Below are 16949 nucleotides of genomic sequence, written 5' to 3'. Positions count from 1 at the left end.
CCACCATGACAACTACAACATTCTGTCTAGGATCCCTCTGAATTAGTGGGTCCACTAGAGGAAACTCATCAGCTCATTGAGTTTCCAGAAAGAACACCATGACAGAGAGTCCTATTTAGCTACATGACCAGTGCAATGATAGTCTGGCAAGGCCCTACAGTCATCTGTTGTCCACTACTCTTGGTGCACTGGCCATTAGACACACCTTCCTCCCATTGTCTTGGTTCACTGATGACCTACGCTAGATAAAGCATGAGAGAATGAGATTAGAACATAGTGACACAAAATGTATCCAAATGGGATTAGGACCAAACAAATGTATGCAATTCTATGCTTCAACTGAGAGAAATGTTTAAAAAAAACTTCTGCCATAGCATCTGTAAAATCTTGACTAGCTGAACTGTAATAGCTAAAGTACAAACACTGATTTCAGACCATCTCTGACTCAAATAGCATTTACTTTGAAGAGCCCTTATATTACTTTCGGAGGCACAGGGGTTGGCAATGAATCACTCAACCTCAATATAAGCTCTCCAGGTCCAAACAGACAGAATCAGAGCAGAGGATGAGGAACATACCACCTTCCTGGACAGAGTTTTTACCCAATCAAGCAACCTTATGCCACCTTAGACTAATAATCTGTGATTTTTGAAAGCAAGTATAGAATACTTCCTTCAACAAGGTTGACCATCACGGTTAAAAAGCAATAGTTTGGCTGGTGTTCAAGAAGCCATCACTCAACCCAAATAATCTTGCCTATTATTGTTGTGTCTTTAACCCTCACATTCTAGACAAAGTTATTGAGAAGTTGGTTAAGTGAGCCATGACCAAAAACATAAGCATCCAATGTTAGATCTATTAGCACTCTTTGACACTTGATCATGAGGTGCTGCTAATTCATCTAGACAACATTAGAGCAATTTGGCCCATCCCCATTAACGTCTATTCATTCTCTCCTGTCAGATAGACTCCAGAGGATCAGGACGGATAACTAACTGCTCCTCCTTCTCCCCGAGGCTCTTGAACTGGGGAGTCTTACAGAGATCAATCGTGTCTCCTCTCTTCTTCAGCATATATGTCAGATCACTGGGGAGATGAGATACTACAGGCTTTAGCACCAATAAGCTGGATGGCATCCAGTTCTCCATCTCATTCTCACAAAACATGGGCAATAACTTTACTCATACTAGTGCTGGAGTGAGAAAAAATACTTGGATGAAAAGTGGCCGGTCAATCTTTAGCCAAGGAAAACTGAAATTCTATTGGTAGGAAAAGAGAAAGCCCTTGACAGAAATTGACAGAGCTTTCCCTTCATCCTCTGTTGAGGACATCTGCACTCAGACTGTGATGGGGAAGTCCTGGAATCTTACTGAACTCCTATTGACATTCAAATAGCCAGAAATGCTTTTTTCGATCTTCAACTAAAGAGGATATTTCCTTTCAGATGTGGGCCTACCCAAAGGGACTGATGCTTGTCACCTTTACGCTGGACTACCACAAAGCACTCCCTTGGGTTTGAGTGTGAAAGCCAAGCAGAAGCTTCAGCTGCTCCACCATTTTCCTAGGTAATACAGACCGATAAGAGCACATCACAGTGGTGATTCACACTCCACATTGCCTCAAGATCCATGTCAAGGTCCCGGTGCTAATATACAAAAGGTGCAGGGATTTGGCCAAATGCGGTAGCTAACTGAGCCACGGGCACAACTTTTGGTGCAAGGCTTCCCTTAATATGTCCTAGAGTTCAGGCCAGAAGGTACCATTAGATCATCTAGCCCGATCTATCACAGGCTACTGAGTTTCATGCAAATATCCCTGTGTTGAGCCCAATGACTTCAGTTAAATTAAGGCATTTTAGTCCTCAGGATACTAAACTGCTTTGTGCCACAGGCAAAGAACAGTAAGGGTTGCAAAATGGCTGGCAGTGTCTCTTGGACACTAAATGAGAACAACCCAATTAAAGGAACATAGCCAAGTTTAAAAACAAAAGTCACGCTTGTCTGACATTTTTTAAACCACTGTTGTTACAAGCAACGCCCTAGAATTCTAAAATAAAGAGATTAGAGAAAAAACCATTGTGTTTTTTTCAACTTATTTACATTGTGCATTTGACAGTGGTTTCCTGTATAGCCATTTAACAAATAAGTTTCTTAAGAGAGATTTTTTTTTAAATAGTATCATGTGATTGAAAAATGACAAACATTCTAGGGGATGAGGGGGAGGGCGGAAAAGAGCAAGGTGTAGTTACTGACTAGAAGGCAGAGTTACAGGATGGAGAAAGTATCAGAGGGGTAGCCGTGTTAGTCTGGATCTGTAAAAAGCGACAAAGAGTCCTGTGGCACCTTATAGACTAACAGACGTATTGGCGCATAAGCTTTCGAAAGCTCATGCTCCAATACGTCTGTTAGTCTATAAGGTGCCACAGGACTCTGTTGCTTTTTACAGGATGGAGAAAGACTATCCAACAGTCGTACCAAATAAAGCTCTGGAATAATGGCTAGTAAAACACATTCTCTTGCAGGAAGCTCCTTCATTGACCACAGTTGAGAAGGTACTGTCTGGAACATTCAGAAAACAGCATTTATGCATGCTAGAGGGTGTTGTGCACAACAGCCAACTGGGTGGTCTGGCATCCAATGCTATCCCTTGCCGCCACCACCATCACCCTGCATTGGGAAGAATAGTACCCCTTATATTAAATATTCTTCATGGACTTGCTCGAACCAACTTCACATACCCTGTGTCTCTGTTACATCCTCCACTCTCCCCATAATTCCTTTGCTAATCTAGTACTGTCCTCCTGCTAGTCCCAACATATAGCACACAGATGGTACAATGGCCTTTTCCTCTACTTCTCTTGCCATCCGGAAGACAACTCCTGCTTAAATAACTCTCCATCTTATTTTAAATGTAAATTGAAAACTTCTTTTTTAACACTTTATGCCCTTGTAGCTGCAAAGACAGCCTTTCAAATGTGGACCTCTGGCGTGTTTTTTCCCTGAGTCTGTAGTCACCTCCAGTGCACCTGCTACAGCTCAAATCTTCACAGAGCAGCAGCCAACAGAATTGACAAATCTATTCAGTTTCTCTGATGCTACTTAATACCAGATGGACGGCAATAAAACTGAAGAGCAAAATTGACATGATACTTACACCGGCTGGTTGCTGCTAAGAATATTAGCATTAAAGGCATTTGAGCTAATCCAGGATGGGAAAGAGGCTACAGAAAAAAACAGAATGAGAAGGGATAAGGCCCCAGCAGAAGCCAAGATACTGAGGAAGGAAAGAGCGGCAGACCTCTACTGCGGTCAGAGGCCCTGCGATTGCAGGGGTCTCTGGTAAATATTTAAGGTTCTACCTATACATCTTCATTTTTCTCTTCCTGTACTTTTATGTAATCTCTGTAGTGGTGTTACTTAACTCTAAACTGTTTTAGGACAAAGGCTGTATTAAAGAAGTTGTACAAAATAAAGATGTGTTGTATTGTTTAATGGAGTAGGTACAAGAGAAAGGAGAATAGCTAGTCTTTTTCCCAAGTATGAAAAACAAAACAAAACAAAGCAGCAAATGAAGATATTCTGTTCTAGAAAAATCAATGGTCTCAGAGAACGGCCAAAACCTATTCAATCCCCACCAGCTTGTTCAGATTTAAATCATTTGAGATTTGGATAATACCTGTAACACTTAGAGTCCAGACTAGAAAATCTCTATTCCATTTTATCCATATTTAATTAAATAGGCTAAAGCACTACACAGTTCATGTATCATGAATAATACCACTATGACAACTGAAGATATGCAATGCATAATGTCTTTCTAACTTACTGAACTGGTGTTTTTAACGTTTTAAATTATTCTAACAGAACTTCAGATAGATGGCTGTAAATTTAAATTAATCTTTAAACAAATCTATTTAAATTGAAACACGTTTTATTTAAATTGAAATCATTTTAATCCATCCTGCACCAGAGCTGACACAGGATGTATCTAAGTGTCTTTTATCCCAGTTTCAAGTAGCATAGAAGTAGATGGAGGGCACCATGAGGTTGACACTAATGGATAAAGTAACCCTGCCATTTATGATTACTTCACAGGCAAAGGGAGGATAGCTTGCATTGCTAAACAGCAGCCTATCCAAACAAATAAGAAGCAACAGGAGAGACTAAGTGCTCTTTCTTGAAATGTTAGTTTTCTAGCATGTTTGTAGTTTGTTCAAATGGAGAGAAATAGTTTTCAAGTAGAGTGAAAACTGCTTTAAACAAGAAAAAATTGAATCTGAGACAAAAATGGTGTCTTAAACCGAATCATCAGACACAAAGGTGAGCACAATATGTGGGGAAGAGTCAAAATGGCGTTTGTAAAGGGAACTCATGCCTCACCAATCTATTAGAATTCTTTGAGGAGGTCAACAATCATGTGGACGAGGATGAGCCAGTGGATAGAGTGTATTTGGACTTGCAAAATGCATTTGACAAGGTCTCACACCAAAGGCTTTTAAGCAAAGTCATGGGATAGGAGGGAAGGTCCTCTCATGGATCAATAACTGGTTAAAAGATAAGAAATAAATGATAAGAATAAATGGTCAGTTTTCACAATGGAAAGATGTAAATAGTATGGTCCTCCAAGGATCTGTACTGAGACCTGTGCTGTTCAACATATTCAAAAATGATCTGAAAAAGAGGGAAAAAAAGGTGGCAAAGTTTGCAGATGATACAATATTACTCAAGATAGTTAAGACCAAAGCAGACTGTGAAGAGTTACAAAGGAATCTCAAAACTGGGTGATGGGGTAACAAAATGGCAGATGAAATGCAGGATTGGTAAATACAAACTAATGCACATTGGAAAACATAATCCCAATTATACATACAGAATGATGGTTTCTAAATAAACTGCTACCAGTCAAGAAAGAGATCTTGGAGTCCTTGTGGCTAGTTCTCTGAAAATATCCACTCAATGTGCAGAGGTAGTCAAAAAAGTTAAGTATTAGAAACCATTTAAAAAGGGATAGATAATAAGACAGAAAATATCATAATGCCACCATATAAATCAATGGTACACCCACACCTTGAATAATGCATGTGGTTCTTAGAAATGGAAAAAGTACAGAGAAGGGCAACAAAAATGATTAGGGGATGGAACACCTTCCATATAAGGAGAGAGCAAAAAGACTGGGACTGTTCAGCTTGGAAAAGAGATGACTAAGGGGGGATATGATAGAGGTCTATAAAATCATGAATGGTGTGGAGAAAAAGAATATGGAAGTGTTATTTACCTCTTCACAAACAAAAAAACCAGGGGTCACCCAATGAAATTAATAGGTAGCAGGTTTAAAACAAACAAAAGGAAGTATTTCCTTCATACAACGCACAATCAACCTGTGAAACTCATTGCCTGGGTATGTTGTGAGGATCAAAAATATAACTGGGTTCAAAAAAGAATTAGATAAGTTCATGGAGGATAGATCCATCAATGGCTATTACCCAAGATGATTAGGGATACACCCTCACCCTCCAGGTAACCCTAAACCTCCAATTTTCAAAAGCTGGGACTGGACAACAGGGGATATAGTTGCACTGTTCTGTTCGTTCCCTCTGAAGCATCTCACATTGGCCATTCTCTGAAGGCAGGATTCTGGGCCACATGGACCACTGGTCTGACCCAGTATGGGCATTCTTGTTCTTATAACAGTATTAAAAACTTCAGGGATTCTTTACAATGATCTCTTAGGGATGTTATCTGAACACTTTTTCCCACCATGATCACAGAATGGGTGCAATTCCATTTAAATCAGCCGAGTTGTTCCTTTACATCAAGGATGAATTTTACCTGAAGACCTGAGCACAGCTCTCTGCCAACAGTCCAGATGATGAACTTATAAATAACCCAACATTATTCCAGTGTAGAAGACCATAAAGATGGAGGTTTTTAGGACAGCGAATGGGGAAGGAGAGGAAAGGTGCTAACCCAACTATCTATGCTGAATATATGCGGTACCCATTTACAGAACACACAAAAGTAATTTTATTGAAATTATATTAATCTCTTCTCCCCCTCCAAGTGCCTCCTTCTGACCTTTCCCATAAAATACAAAGTTCTAAGGATGAAACTGCCAGGGACCCACTACTCACTCTTTTCCTGAACTGTCTAGGGACTTACAGGTTTGGCACTCATATAGCAATTGAAGAACTAGACATTTATACAATAACACGGAAGACAAGCACTTTTTTTTTTTTTTTAATACCAAGCAGCTCTAAAATGTAAGGCATTTAGCACTACTAAAAGCTTTTATGGCACAAGATGGCAGAGCCTGGCCCACCTCAGCTTAAATAAAGACAACAGGTGCCAACATGAGATGTACCATCTTGGTCTAAGTAGACACTACTTGGATCAAGAGGGAGTACTACATGCTGAGACCCCAGTATCAAGACCAGCTGCAATACGCTGATTTACACTACTTAGGTGTAAAAGGGTCAACATTTGGGAGCCAGCATCATATGGAAACCATGTCATATGTGGGCGGTTTGGGGCTGCAGAAGGGAGACGAGGAAAGGAGTAGGCGGTGGGGAGGTGACTCTGGGCAGGACATGATGAGGATAGGGTGGGGGGCAGTGATGCAGAGGACGTGTAGTGGAAGTGGGGTTTTCCAGGGACTCAGACAGGGTGCATGTGGTGAAGAAGTAGCTCCAGGGAGGAGAGTCTGAGGAAAGGGGCATTTGGACTCTGGGGAAAATGAGGTATAAGGGGGTGAAGAGGCTCTGGAGAAAGGGAGCTTTAGGACGACGGAGCTTGGGGGAAGGCAGGAGGCTCTGGGCAAGGACCAGAGCATGCTGCGGGAGAGTGGCAAGGGCCTCTGGAAACAGGGGGCATGGAATGCAGAGGTGGGCAGGGGACATGTGGGGAGACACTGGCCGGGCAGCGAGCGCAGGGAACAGGTGGGGGGGGGGGGGGAGCTCTGGGTTGGGGGAAGGAAGAAGGGCTCTGGGCCAGGCAGGGGGTGGGGAGCCTCTGAGCTATGCAGGGGGCAGAGGTGGCTCTGGAAAAGTAGGAGGTATGGCAGAGAAGGGGCTGGGGGCATTCAGGGGATGGGGGCTCTGGCAGAGGTGGCTCTGGACAGGTAGGGGGTATGGAAGAGAAGGGGGTTGGGGTGAGGGGCTCTGGCTGGGGAGGGGGCACGGGGAAGTGGAGTGGGCGGGGTACCTGGAGGGGGAGGCTCTGGACAGGTAGGGGGTATGGAAGAGAAGGGGGAGGGGGCTCTGGCCGGGGAGGGGGCACGGGAAAGGAGAGTGAGTGGGGAGGCTCTGCACAGGTAGGGGGTACGGAAGAGAAGAGGGTGGGGGAATGGGGAAGGGGAGTGAGGAGGGAGGCTCTGGACAGGTAGGGGGTATGGAGGAGAAGGGGGTGGGGCTGAGGGGCTCTGGCTGGGGAGGGGGCACGGAGAAGGAGAGGGGGCGGGGTACCCAGAGGGGGGAGGCTCTGGACAGGTAGGGGGTACGGAGGGGGAGGGGGCTCTGGCCGGGGAGGGGGCGGGGTACCCGGAGGGGGGAGGCTCTGGACAGGTAGGGGGTACGGAAGAGAAGGGTGAGGGGCTCTGGCTGGGGAGGGGGCACGGGGAAGGGGAGGGGGCGGGGTACCCGGAGGGGGAGGCTCTGGACAGGTAGGGGGTACGGAGGAGAAGGGGGAGGGGGGTTCTGGCTGGGGAGGGCGCACGGGGAAGGGGAGGGGGCGGGGTACCCGGAGGGGGAGGCTCTGGACAGGTTGGGGGTACGGAGGAGAAGGGGGAGGCTCTGGCTTGGGAGGGGGCACGGGGAAGGGGAGGGAGCGGGGTACCCGGAGGGGGAGGCTCTGGACAGGTAGGGGGTACGGAGGAGAAGGGGGAGGGGGCACGGGGAAGGGGAGGGGGCGGGGTACCCGGAGGGGGAGGCTCTGGACAGGTAGGGGGTATGGAAGAGCAGGGGATGGGGGTGAGGGGCTCTGGCTGGGGAGGGGGCACGGGAAAGGGGAGGGGGCGGGGTACCCAGAGGGGGGAGGCTCTGGACAGGTTGGGGGTACGGAGGAGAAGGGGGTGGGGGGCTCTGGCTGGGGAGGGGGGCACGGGGAAGGGGAAGGGGCGGGGTACCCGGAGGGGGGAGGCTCTGGACAGGTTGGGGGTACGGAGAAGAAGGGGGTGAGGGGCTCTGGCCGGGGAGGGGGCTCTGGCCGGGGAAGGGGAGGGGGCGGGGTACCCGGAGGGGGAGGCTCTGGACAGGTAGGGGGTATGGAAGAGCAGGGGATGGGGGTGAGGGGCTCTGGCTGGGGAGGGGGCACGGGAAAGGGGAGGGGGCGGGGTACCCAGAGGGGGGAGGCTCTGGACAGGTTGGGGGTACGGAGGAGAAGGGGGTGGGGGGCTCTGGCTGGGGAGGGGGGCACGGGGAAGGGGAGGGGGCGGGGTACCCGGAGGGGGGAGGCTCTGGACAGGATGGGGGTACGGAGAAGAAGGGGGTGAGGGGCTCTGGCCGGGGAGGGGACGGGGTACCCGGAGGGGGAGGCTCTGGACAGGTAGGGGGTACGGAGGAGAAGGGGGAGGGGGCTATGGCAGGGGAGGGGGCACGGGGAAGGGGAGGGGGCGAGGTACCCGGAGGGGGGAGGCTCTGGACAGATAGGGGGTACGGAGGAGAAGGGGGAGGGGGCTCTGGCCGGGGAAGGGGAGGGAGCGGGGTACCCGGAGGGGGAGGCTCTGGACAGGTAGGGGGTACGGAGGAGAAGGGGGTGGGGGGCTCTGGCCGGGGAGGGGGCACGGGGAAGGGGAGGGGGCGGGATACCCGGAGGGGGGAGGCTCTGGACAGGTAGGGGGTACGGAGAAGAAGGGGAAGGGGGCACGGGGAAGGGGAGGGGGCGGGGTACCCGGAGGGGGAGGCTCTGGACAGGTAGGGGGTACGGAGGAGAAGGGGAAGGGGGGAAAGGGAGGGGGCGGGGTACCCGGAGGGGGAGGCTCTGGACAGGTAGGGGGGTATGGAAGAGCAGGGGATGGGGGTGAGGGGCTCTGGCTGGGGAGGGGGAGGGAGCGGGGTACCCGGAGGGGGAGGCTCTGGACAGGTAGGGGGTACGGAGGAGAAGGGGGTGGGGGGCTCTGGCCGGGGAGGGGGCACGGGGAAAGGGAGGGGGCGGGGTACCCGGAGGGGGGAGGCTCTGGACAGGTTGGGGGTACGGAGAAGAAGGGGGTGAGGGGCTCTGGCCGGGGAGGGGGCGGGCTACCCGGAGGGGGAGGCTCTGGACAGGTAGGGGGTATGGAGAAGGGGGAGGGGGCTCTGGCCGGGGAGGGGGCACGGGGAAGGGGAGGGGTACCCGGAGGGGGGAGGCTCTGGACAGGTAGGGGGTACGGAGGAGAAGGGGGAGGGGGCTCTGGCCGGGCAGGGGGCACGGGGAAGGGGAGGGGTACCCGGAGGGGGGAGGCTCTGGACAGGTAGGGGGTACGGAGGAGAAGGGGGAGGGGGCTCTGGCCGGGGAAGGGGAGGGAGCGGGGTACCCGGAGGGGGAGGCTCTGGACAGGTAGGGGGTACGGAGGAGAAGGGGGTGGGGGGCTCTGGCCGGGGAGGGGGCACGGGGAAAGGGAGGGGGCGGGGTACCCGGAGGGGGAGGCTCTGGACAGGTAGGGGGTACGGAGGAGAAGGGGGAGGGGGCACGGGGAAGGGGAGGGGGCGGGGTACCCGGAGGGGGAGGCTCTGGACAGGTAGGGGGTACGGAGGAGAAGGGGGAGGGGGCACGGGGAAGGGGAGGGGGCGGGGTACCCGGAGGGGGAGGCTCTGGACAGGTAGGGGGTACGGAGGAGAAGGGGGTGGGGGTGAGAGGCTCTGGCTGGGGAGGGGGCGGGGTACCCGGAGGGGGAGGCTCTGGACAGGTAGGGGGTATGGAAGAGCAGGGGGTGGGGGTGAGAGGCTCTGGCAGGGGAGGGGGCGGGGTACCCGGAGGGGGAGGCTCTGGACAGGTAGGGGGTACGGAGGAGAAGGGGGAGGGGGCACGGGGAAGGGGAGGGGGCGGGGTACCCGGAGGGGGAGGCTCTGGACAGGTTGGGGGTACGGAGGAGAAGGGGGAGGGGGCACGGGGAAGGGGAGGGGGCGGGGTACCCGGAGGGGGAAGCTCTGGACAGGTAGGGGGTAGGGAGGAGAAGGGGGAGGGGGCACGGGGAAGGGGAGGGGGTGGGGTACCCGGAGGGGGGAGGCTCTGGACAGGTTGGGGGTACGGAGGAGAAGGGGGAGGGGGCACGGGGAAGGGGAGGGGGCGGGGTACCCGGAGGGGGAGGGGGCACGGGGAAGGGGAGGGGGCGGGGTACCCGGAGGGGGAGGCTCTGGACAGGTAGGGGGTATGGAAGAGCAGGGGATGGGGGTGAGGGGCTCTGGCTGGGGAGGGGGCACAGGGAGCACAGGTAGGGGGCACAGGTAGGGGGTATGGAAGAGCAGGGGATGGGGGTGAGGGGCTCTGGCTGGGGAGGGGGCACGGGGAAGGGGAGGGGGCGGGGTACCCGGAGGGGGAGGCTCTGGACAGGTAGGGGGTATGGAAGAGCAGGGGATGGGGGTGAGGGGCTCTGGCTGGGGAGGGGGCACAGGGAAGGGGAGGGGGCGGGGTACCCGGAGGGGGAGGCTCTGGACAGGTAGGGGGTACGGAGGAGAAGGGGGAGGGGGCACGGGGAAGGGGAGGGGGCAGGGTACCCGGAGGGGGGGAGGCTCTGGACAGGTTGGGGGTACGGAGGAGAAGGGGGAGGGGGCACGGGGAAGGGGAGGGGGCGGGGTACCCGGAGGGGGAGGCTCTCGACAGGTTGGGGGTACGGAGAAGGGGGAGGGGGCACGGGGAAGGGGAGGGGGCAGGGTACCCGGAGGGGGAGGCTCTGGACAGGTAGGGGGTATGGAAGAGCAGGGGATGGGGGAGAGGGGCTCTGGCTGGGGAGGGGGCACGGGGAAGGGGAGGGGGCAGGGTACCCGGAGGGGGAGGCTCTGGACAGGTTGGGGGTACGGAGGAGAAGGGGGAGGGGGCACGGGGAAGGGGAGGGGGCGGGGTACCCGGAGGGGGAGGCTCTGGACAGGTTGGGGGTACGGAGAAGGGGGAGGGGGCACGGGGAAGGGGAGGGGGCAGGGTACCCGGAGGGGGAGGCTCTGGACAGGTAGGGGGTACGGAGGAGAAGGGGGAGGGGGCACGGGGAAGGGGAGGGGGCGGGGTACCCGGAGGGGGAGGCTCTGGACAGGTTGGGGGTACAGAGGAGAAGGGGGAGGGGGCACGTGGAAGGGGAGGGGGCGGGGTACCCGGAGGGGGAGGCTCTGGACAGGTTGGGGGTACGGAGGGGGAGGGGGCACGGGGAAGGGGAGGGGGCGGGGTACCCGGAGGGGGAGGCTCTGGACAGGTTGGGGGTACGGAGGAGAAGGGGGAGGGGGCACGGGGAAGGGGAGGGGGCGGGGTACCCGGAGGGGGGAGGCTCTGGACAGGTTGGGGGTACGGAGGAGAAGGGGGAGGGGGCACGGGGAAGGGGAGGGGGCGGGGTACCCGGAGGGGGAGGCTCTGGACAGGTTGGGGGTACGGAGAAGGGGGAGGGGGCACGGGGAAGGGGAGGGGGCGGGGTACCCGGAGGGGGAAGGCTCTGGACAGGTAGGGGGTATGGAGAAGAAGGGGGTGGGGGGTTCTGGCTGGGGAGGGGGCACGGGGAAGGGGAGGGGGCGGGGTACCCGGAGGGGGAGGCTCTGGACAGGTTGGGGGTACGGAGGGGGAGGGGGCACGGGGAAGGGGAGGGGGCGGGGTACCCGGAGGGGGGAGGCTCTGGACAGGTAGGGGGTACGGAGGAGAAGGGGGAGGGGGCACGGGGAAGGGGAGGGGGCAGGGTACCCGGAGGGGGGAGGCTCTGGACAGGTAGGGGGTACGGAGGAGAAGGGGGAGGGGGCACGGGGAAGGGGAGGGGGCAGGGTACCCGGAGGGGGGAGGCTCTGGACAGGTAGGGGGTACGGAGGAGAAGGGGGAGGGGGCACGGGGAAGGGGAGGGGGCGGGGTACCCGGAGGGGGAGGCTCTGGACAGGTAGAGGGTACGGAGGGGGAGGGGGCACGGGGAAGGGGAGGGGGCGGGGTACCCGGAGGGGGGAGGCTCTGGACAGGTAGGGGGTACGGAGGAGAAGGGGGAGGGGCACGGGGAAGGGGAGGGGGCGGGGTACCCGGAGGGGGGAGGCTCTGGACAGTTAGGGGGTACGGAGGAGAAGGGGGAGGGGCACGGGGAAGGGGAGGGGGCGGGGTACCCGGAGGGGGGAGGCTCTGGACAGGTAGGGGGTACGGAGGAGAAGGGGGAGGGGGCACGGGGAAGGGGAGGGGGCGGGGTACCCGGAGGGGGAGGCTCTGGACAGGTTGGGGGTACGGAGGAGAAGGGGGAGGGGGCACGGGGAAGGGGAGGGGGCGGGGTACCCGGAGGGGGGAGGCTCTGGACAGGTTGGGGGTACGGAGGAGAAGGGGGAGGGGGCACGGGGAAGGGGAGGGGGCGGGGTACCCGGAGGGGGAGTCTCTGGACAGGTTGGGGGTACGGAGAAGGGGGAGGGGGCACAGGGAAGGGGAGGGGGAGGGGTACCCAGAGGGGGGAGGCTCTGGACAGGTAGGGGGTACGGAGGAGAAGGGGGAGGGGGCACGGGGAAGGGGAGGGGGCGGGGTACCCGGAGGGGGAAGGCTCTGGACAGGTAGGGGGTATGGAGAAGAAGGGGGTGGGGGGTTCTGGCTGGGGAGGGGGCACGGGGAAGGGGAGGGGGCGGGGTACCCGGAGGGGGAGGCTCTGGACAGGTTGGGGGTACGGAGGGGGAGGGGGCACGGGGAAGGGGAGGGGGCGGGGTACCCGGAGGGGGGAGGCTCTGGACAGGTAGGGGGTACGGAGGAGAAGGGGGAGGGGGCACGGGGAAGGGGAGGGGGCGGGATACCCGGAGGGGGGAGGCTCTGGACAGGTAGGGGGTACGGAGGAGAAGGGGGAGGGGGCACGGGGAAGGGGAGGGGGCAGGGTACCCGGAGGGGGGAGGCTCTGGACAGGTAGGGGGTACGGAGGAGAAGGGGGAGGGGGCACGGGGAAGGGGAGGGGGCAGGGTACCCGGAGGGGGGAGGCTCTGGACAGGTAGGGGGTACGGAGGAGAAGGGGGAGGGGCACGGGGAAGGGGAGGGGGCGGGGTACCCGGAGGGGGAGGCTCTGGACAGGTTGGGGGTACGGAGGAGAAGGGGGAGGGGCACGGGGAAGGGGAGGGGGCGGGGTACCCGGAGGGGGAGGCTCTGGACAGGTAGGGGGTACGGAGGGGGAGGGGGCACGGGGAAGGGGAGGGGGCGGGGTACCCGGAGGGGGAGGCTCTGGACAGGTTGGGGGTACGGAGGAGAAGGGGGAGGGGGCACGGGGAAGGGGAGGGGGCGGGGTACCCGGAGGGGGGAGGCTCTGGACAGGTAGGGGGTACGGAGGAGAAGGGGGAGGGGGCACGGGGAAGGGGAGGGGGCGGGGTACCCGGAGGGGGAGGCTCTGGACAGGTTGGGGGTACGGAGGAGAAGGGGGAGGGGGCACGGGGAAGGGGAGGGGGCGGGGTACCCGGAGGGGGAGGCTCTGGACAGGTTGGGGGTACGGAGAAGGGGGAGGGGGCACGGGGAAGGGGAGGGGGCAGGGTACCCGGAGGGGGAGGCTCTGGACAGGTAGGGGGTACGGAGGAGAAGGGGGAGGGGGCACGGGGAAGGGGAGGGGGCGGGGTACCCGGAGGGGGAGGCTCTGGACAGGTTGGGGGTACGGAGGAGAAGGGGGAGGGGGCACGGGGAAGGGGAGGGGGCGGGGTACCCGGAGGGGGGAGGCTCTGGACAGGTTGGGGGTACGGAGGAGAAGGGGGAGGGGGCACGGGGAAGGGGAGGGGGCGGGGTACCCGGAGGGGGAGGCTCTGGACAGGTTGGGGGTACGGAGAAGGGGGAGGGGGCACGGGGAAGGGGAGGGGGCGGGGTACCCGGAGGGGGAAGGCTCTGGACAGGTAGGGGGTATGGAGAAGAAGGGGGTGGGGGGTTCTGGCTGGGGAGGGGGCACGGGGAAGGGGAGGGGGCGGGGTACCCGGAGGGGGAGGCTCTGGACAGGTTGGGGGTACGGAGGGGGAGGGGGCACGGGGAAGGGGAGGGGGCGGGGTACCCGGAGGGGGGAGGCTCTGGACAGGTAGGGGGTACGGAGGAGAAGGGGGAGGGGGCACGGGGAAGGGGAGGGGGCAGGGTACCCGGAGGGGGGAGGCTCTGGACAGGTAGGGGGTACGGAGGAGAAGGGGGAGGGGGCACGGGGAAGGGGAGGGGGCAGGGTACCCGGAGGGGGGAGGCTCTGGACAGGTAGGGGGTACGGAGGAGAAGGGGGAGGGGGCACGGGGAAGGGGAGGGGGCGGGGTACCCGGAGGGGGAGGCTCTGGACAGGTAGGGGGTACGGAGGGGGAGGGGGCACGGGGAAGGGGAGGGGGCGGGGTACCCGGAGGGGGGAGGCTCTGGACAGGTAGGGGGTACGGAGGAGAAGGGGGAGGGGCACGGGGAAGGGGAGGGGGCGGGGTACCCGGAGGGGGGAGGCTCTGGACAGTTAGGGGGTACGGAGGAGAAGGGGGAGGGGCACGGGGAAGGGGAGGGGGCGGGGTACCCGGAGGGGGGAGGCTCTGGACAGGTAGGGGGTACGGAGGAGAAGGGGGAGGGGGCACGGGGAAGGGGAGGGGGCGGGGTACCCGGAGGGGGAGGCTCTGGACAGGTTGGGGGTACGGAGGAGAAGGGGGAGGGGGCACGGGGAAGGGGAGGGGGCGGGGTACCCGGAGGGGGGAGGCTCTGGACAGGTTGGGGGTACGGAGGAGAAGGGGGAGGGGGCACGGGGAAGGGGAGGGGGCGGGGTACCCGGAGGGGGAGGCTCTGGACAGGTTGGGGGTACGGAGAAGGGGGAGGGGGCACGGGGAAGGGGAGGGGGAGGGGTACCCAGAGGGGGGAGGCTCTGGACAGGTAGGGGGTACGGAGGAGAAGGGGGAGGGGGCACGGGGAAGGGGAGGGGGCGGGGTACCCGGAGGGGGAAGGCTCTGGACAGGTAGGGGGTATGGAGAAGAAGGGGGTGGGGGGTTCTGGCTGGGGAGGGGGCACGGGGAAGGGGAGGGGGCGGGGTACCCGGAGGGGGAGGCTCTGGACAGGTTGGGGGTACGGAGGGGGAGGGGGCACGGGGAAGGGGAGGGGGCGGGGTACCCGGAGGGGGGAGGCTCTGGACAGGTAGGGGGTACGGAGGAGAAGGGGGAGGGGGCACGGGGAAGGGGAGGGGGCGGGATACCCGGAGGGGGGAGGCTCTGGACAGGTAGAGGGTACGGAGGAGAAGGGGGAGGGGGCACGGGGAAGGGGAGGGGGCAGGGTACCCGGAGGGGGGAGGCTCTGGACAGGTAGGGGGTACGGAGGAGAAGGGGGAGGGGGCACGGGGAAGGGGAGGGGGCAGGGTACCCGGAGGGGGGAGGCTCTGGACAGGTAGGGGGTACGGAGGAGAAGGGGGAGGGGCACGGGGAAGGGGAGGGGGCGGGGTACCCGGAGGGGGAGGCTCTGGACAGGTTGGGGGTACGGAGGAGAAGGGGGAGGGGCACGGGGAAGGGGAGGGGGCGGGGTACCCGGAGGGGGAGGCTCTGGACAGGTAGGGGGTACGGAGGGGGAGGGGGCACGGGGAAGGGGAGGGGGCGGGGTACCCGGAGGGGGAGGCTCTGGACAGGTTGGGGGTACGGAGGAGAAGGGGGAGGGGGCACGGGGAAGGGGAGGGGGCGGGGTACCCGGAGGGGGGAGGCTCTGGACAGGTAGGGGGTACGGAGGAGAAGGGGGAGGGGGCACGGGGAAGGGGAGGGGGCGGGGTACCCGGAGGGGGAGGCTCTGGACAGGTTGGGGGTACGGAGGAGAAGGGGGAGGGGGCACGGGGAAGGGGAGGGGGCGGGGTATCCGGAGGGGGAGGCTCTGGACAGGTTGGGGGTACGGAGAAGGGGGAGGGGGCACGGGGAAGGGGAGGGGGCAGGGTACCCGGAGGGGGAGGCTCTGGACAGGTAGGGGGTACGGAGGAGAAGGGGGAGGGGGCACGGGGAAGGGGAGGGGGCGGGGTACCCGGAGGGGGAGGCTCTGGACAGGTTGGGGGTACAGAGGAGAAGGGGGAGGGGGCACGTGGAAGGGGAGGGGGCGGGGTACCCGGAGGGGGAGGCTCTGGACAGGTTGGGGGTACGGAGGGGGAGGGGGCACGGGGAAGGGGAGGGGGCGGGGTACCCGGAGGGGGAGGCTCTGGACAGGTTGGGGGTACGGAGGAGAAGGGGGAGGGGGCACGGGGAAGGGGAGGGGGCGGGGTACCCGGAGGGGGGAGGCTCTGGACAGGTTGGGGGTACGGAGGAGAAGGGGGAGGGGGCACGGGGAAGGGGAGGGGGCGGGGTACCCGGAGGGGGAGGCTCTGGACAGGTTGGGGGTACGGAGAAGGGGGAGGGGGCACGGGGAAGGGGAGGGGGCGGGGTACCCGGAGGGGGAAGGCTCTGGACAGGTAGGGGGTATGGAGAAGAAGGGGGTGGGGGGTTCTGGCTGGGGAGGGGGCACGGGGAAGGGGAGGGGGCGGGGTACCCGGAGGGGGAGGCTCTGGACAGGTTGGGGGTACGGAGGGGGAGGGGGCACGGGGAAGGGGAGGGGGCGGGGTACCCGGAGGGGGGAGGCTCTGGACAGGTAGGGGGTACGGAGGAGAAGGGGGAGGGGGCACGGGGAAGGGGAGGGGGCAGGGTACCCGGAGGGGGGAGGCTCTGGACAGGTAGGGGGTACGGAGGAGAAGGGGGAGGGGGCACGGGGAAGGGGAGGGGGCAGGGTACCCGGAGGGGGGAGGCTCTGGACAGGTAGGGGGTACGGAGGAGAAGGGGGAGGGGGCACGGGGAAGGGGAGGGGGCGGGGTACCCGGAGGGGGAGGCTCTGGACAGGTAGGGGGTACGGAGGGGGAGGGGGCAC

At 60.1% G+C, this 16949-nt stretch overlaps 1 protein-coding gene across 2 annotated transcripts in view; it reads right to left on the bottom strand.

Annotated features, from left to right (window-relative positions):
- The window catches only part of ZCCHC7 (zinc finger CCHC-type containing 7), a 174081-nt gene that overhangs the window by 152672 nt on the left and 4460 nt on the right, over positions 1 to 16949 (bottom strand). The gene's annotated exons all lie outside the window — the stretch shown is intronic.

Source organism: Malaclemys terrapin, chromosome 6, assembly GCF_027887155.1.
Source record: "Malaclemys terrapin pileata isolate rMalTer1 chromosome 6, rMalTer1.hap1, whole genome shotgun sequence".
Classification (NCBI taxonomy): Eukaryota; Metazoa; Chordata; order Testudines; family Emydidae; genus Malaclemys; species Malaclemys terrapin.
The sequence above is the reverse complement of the archived record's forward strand: the minus strand, read 5'-3'. Positions and strand labels throughout refer to the sequence as shown.